Below are 5,160 nucleotides of genomic sequence, written 5' to 3'. Positions count from 1 at the left end.
GACAACTCCAAAAGACTTATGATGAAAAATGCTATCCACATCCAGAAAAAAGAACTATGGAGTCTGAATGAAGATTGAAGCATACTATTTGCTCTCTCATTTTTTTGTTTGTTCTAATTCTTCTTTACAACACGACTAATGTGAAAATTGTTTAAAATAAATATATATGCAGAACCTATATCAGATTGCATGTCATCTTGGGATGGAGGGAAGAAAGGGAGGAGGAGAAAATTTGGAACTCAAAATCTTATAGAAATTAATGTTGAAAACTAAAAATAAATTCATTCATTACTATCAAAAAACAAAATAAAAAACAAAAATTTAACAGCCAATGTGACATCAATACTATTCACGTTGGGTGCTGATGCATCTCATATTCATTCTTGATACCATTTAGTATTACAAAGTATTTGCAAAAACATAGGTACTGAGCTGAACATTTAGATATCCCTGTGTTTACTGAGCTATACCAGCCCTGGTTGCAGAAACCATTCCAATGCAGTCATCCATTCATTCAACTTGCATCTGAAACAGGAAAACTAAGGCAATTTTTTCCTCTTTGAGGTAAGTGATTCAGAATAGTTATATCATGAAGCAAATATTGCATATTCTCAAAGGTACAAAATCTTCTCTCATACTGGATTCTATTCTGTTCAGACCAAAGAAGCATAATGGTATAGTGCTAACACAGGCAGTCATTAAGTGCTTATTATGTGAAAGGTCCCTCATAATGTGAATCAGTCAACAAGTAGTAAGTACCTACTAAGTGCCAAGCTGTGTGCTAAGTGGTGGAGATTCAAAGAAAGAAAAAAACAGTCCCTGCTTTCAAGGAACTCACAGACTAATGAGGCAGACAAGATGCAAAAAAACGATGTACAAATAAGAAATGTATACTAGATAAATTGGGGTTACTCTCAGAAGGAAACTGCTAATTAGGAGGACTGGGAAAGGCTTCTTGAAAAAGATAGGATTTTAGCTAAGGCTTGAAGGAGTCTAGACAATCCAGAAAACAGAGATGAAGATGAAGAGGAAGTTTCAGGCATAAAGGACACACAGTGAAACTGTCCAGAGTCAGGAGATGGGGTGTCTTATTCTACAAAGAGCAAGGACACCAGTGTTACTGGATTGCAGAGTAAATGGTGGGAACTAAGGTTTAAGAAGACAAGCTTTTTTTGTTTTGTTTTGTTTTGTTTTTAAGGGTCAAGTTATGAAGAATTTTAAAAGCCAAAGAGATTTTGTACTTGATCCTGGAGGAGATAGCCACCAGTGTTTATTTAAAAGAGGAGTGGCATGATCAGGCTCGTGCTTAAGGAAGATCAATTTGACAGCTGAGTTAGATAGACTAGAGTTGGAAGAAACTTAAATCGGGTAGACAAATCAACTATTTTAATGGTCCTTGCTATAAGGTGGTGAGGGCCTTGGGTAAATCACTTAACTCTTCTAACCATCTTCTAACATCTTCTAACCATTTACTCATATATTGAATAAGGTGCCTGTAGTAGACTTCTGAGGCTCTTTTCACATCCTCCCAAGAGAAATTGCACCTTACCTTTGTTGTCAGTGACACATGTCCATTATATAAGTATCCTAAAGCAGACATTGCCAATGCATAGATGAAAAGACCAGCAATTATTCTCAAACTTCATATGTAAGAAAACTGCACTGTTTGCTGCCAGAGATTATATTTAGAATAACTAGAAAATCAATTATACTAGCCTCTTTCCATAAGGACAGAGCTGGGCTTCATTTTACAACATATAAGGCTATAGCTTGGCCCTTTCTGTGCTCTGGATCTTGTCTTCTTTTGCTTTTTTCACAAATGACTTCCTTCCATTTTTCCATTCGTACCGTGCATAGTGTTCAAAGATCCTCTTTGCCAAATGCAGCCTACTTCTGTTAGGAGCTCTTCAATTCCAGCTTCCCTCTTGGCAACATAGAAAATTATAAAAGGCAAGAGACCAGAAAGCCTTAAGGCTACCTTACTCCCTTCAGAAGACAAGCAAGTCAGAAGACCAGAAAGTGAAGAGTTGGAAGGATCCTATGTTTCCAGATCTAGAGCTAGAGAGCTGAAAGGAGAAGATGAACCAGAATGTCCTCTAGCTAGTCTCTTTTGACCTTATACTTTCTAGCTCCTGCTGCATCGGTCCCCTCAAGGAAATGATGAGGGGCCAGCCAACCTCCATTTGTGCCAGCACAAGGCAATTCCCATCCCCTGCTGCCAGCCTGATCTCCCATCTGCAATATAGAGACCATTCCCAATGTGTAGCAATCTTACCTTTGACCTTCCATCTCCTGCTGCACCTGTCCCTTGAAAAAAGAACAAGAGGAAAGTTGATGGGGAGTGGGACTTCCTATTGCTGTTGTGTAGATTAGACTTCCATCTCCTGGTGGGCCATTTTCTGCCTAATCTTCAGCCTTCAGAGGGAAAAGGAGTAGTGGAATGGGGTCAGTCATCTGACCATGTGGGCCTTCTTTCTTGTGTTGTACTCCAGCTTTCTTTGGAAAGTTCCCTCTGTCATCCCCGCTCTATTACTTATTATTAATCTCTCCTTGTATTACAGCTCCTTTCCTATTGCCTAAAACCATATGCATCTCCCACATACTCAAAAAGCCCTCCCTTGATCTTTTCATCCCCACTAACTTTCATCTTGTATCTCTTCCGCCTTTTGTGGCTAAATTCCTTAAAAATATCCATCTACGATAGGTGGCTTCATTCTCTCTCCACTCACTTTCTTCTTAACTTCTTACAATCCAGCTTCTGACCTCATTATTCTACTAAAAACTATTCACTCCAAAGTTACCAATGATATTAGTTATCAAACCCAATAGCTTTTTCTCAATCCTTATTCTCCTTGACCTCTCTGCAGCCTTTGATCACTCTCTCTTCCTTGACACTTTCTTTTCTCTAGGTTTTTAGGACATCAGTCTTCCTGACTCTCCTCTGACCTATCTGACTGCTCCTTCTCAGCATCTTTTGCTGAATCTTCACCCAGATCACACTTTCTAACTGCAAATGTCCCTCATGGTTCTATCATAGGCCCTCTTTTTTCTCTCTTTATACTAGTTCATTTGGTGATCTCATTAGCTTCCACAGATTTAATTATCATCTCTATGCTGATGATTTACAAATCAATGTATCCTACCCCAAATGCTCTCCTGACCACCAAGTCTTACATCACCAACTGCCTTTTAGATATTTCTAACTAGATATCCAATAGACATTTTAAACCCAACACATTGAAAACCATACTCATTATCTTCTCCCCTAAATCTCTGCATGTCCCTAATACTGTTAAGGGTAATTCCATCCTCCCAGTCCCCAAGGCTAACAACCTCAATGACATCTTTGACTCTTTACTCTCTCTTCCATTCTATATCCAAATTGTTGTCGTGGCCTGTCCATTTCACTTTTGCAACATTTTTCAGTACGCTCCTTTCTATTTTCTGACACTACCACCACTCTAGTGTAAGTTCTTATCACCTCTCACCTGGACTATTGCAATAGTCTGTTGTTAGTGGGTCCCCTGCCTTAAAAGTCTCTCCTCACCACAATCCATCCTTAGTTCACCCACCAAAGTCATTCTCCTTAAGTGTAGGTCTGCCCATGTTACTCCCCTACTTCAGTGACACCCAAATGCCTCAAAGACCAAATACAAAATCTTCTCTTTGGTATTCAAAGCTCTTCATAACCTAGTCTTCTTCATTTCTTGTCTTCTTACACCTTGTTGCCTGTCATAGACTCTTCTCAATTCAGTGAATTCAATTCAGTTCATTCATTGTTGTTCCAAAAACAAGACACTCAATCTTTTGGCTCTAGGCATTTTTCTCTAGCTGTCTCCCATGCCTGGAATGCTTTCTGTCCTCATCTCTAGCTACTGACTTCAAGTCACAATTAAAATTCTTGAAATTCTAGTGACTCCCCTTTCTTATTTCATATTTATTTTGTAAATGTATTTTTGTACATATTTGTTTGCTTGTTGTCTTCCTCATTAGTTTGTGAGCTCTTTGAGAGCAGGGACTACATTCTTTCATCTCTTTTTTGTATCACTAGTGCTTAAAATAGAGCCTAGGACATAGTAGGTGCTTAATAAATGTTCATTGGCTGTTCAACTCCCACCTTTTATGAGGAAATGAAACCGTTGGGAACAACTAAATGATTTGCCCAATGTGGCACAAATAGTAAAACATAAATGTAAGGCTTCTGACTCCAGAGCCAACAGTCTCTCGTTAGGTCATCTAGTCTAACCAGACAGCTGAATACAAATATTCTCCTTCCTGTCTCCGAGGTAAATCTCAAGACTAATCCTGGTAAACATTAATGATGGAGGTCAGACACAAATCCCAGCATCTCTGAAATTCATTAACATTCATCAGTTTAGTGGGGAAAATGCAGGCTTCAGTCGGGAAAATCTAAACTCAATGCCTGCCTTTCGCAAATACTGGCCATAAGAAGGTGACCAAATCATTTAACCTCCCAGTGCCCAAGGCAACTCTCTAAACTTTAATTTACAGAGCATGTAGAGATCTACATAATTCTGGAAGTTTCCTCACATAGAGTCCCTTATGTAAGTGTCATCACAGGTAGGGAGAAAGGGGCAAAGACTCCCATAAGCTGTAGGAGCTGGTACAAAGGCAAACAGAATCAAAATCTGTAGATTAGTATGAAGTTATGAAAGCAATTGTAGTTGATTTCTCTTAGGTCTCCAGACTTGAAATGTGAATACGCTATCCATGTCTCTACCAATTACAGGTGAAAAAAAGAGTTGAAAAAAGAGAGACAGAGACAGAAAGACAGAGAGACACAGACAAACAGAGAGACGGACAGAAACACAGGGGCCGAGACACAGAGATCGAAAAAAATGAATGGATAGAGGAGATAGACAGAAACAGAGACAGGGAGAGGTAAAAAAGCAATTGAAAGCGAAGCTGCACGAGCCAGAGCAAGAGCAATTTATCCGCACCTGGCAGCTAGTCACCCTGGAATCCGGGAGGGGTTTCTCCAGACACTCTAGACACTTATCTTCCCGGGAACCAATAGCAGGCTGGTCCCTGAGTCGGTTGCCATGGTCACGTTGTGTGTTTGGAGAGGGGCGGGGCGGGCAATGGGACGGAGCGGGTCTGGGCAGGTAGGGAAGCGAGGTGGGGAAGGGGTGGGGAGGT

Source organism: Vombatus ursinus, unplaced genomic scaffold (assembly GCF_900497805.2).
Source record: "Vombatus ursinus unplaced genomic scaffold, bare-nosed wombat genome assembly UNPS02014812.1, whole genome shotgun sequence".
Taxonomy (NCBI): Eukaryota; Metazoa; Chordata; class Mammalia; order Diprotodontia; family Vombatidae; genus Vombatus; species Vombatus ursinus.
The sequence above is the reverse complement of the archived record's forward strand: the minus strand, read 5'-3'. Positions refer to the sequence as shown.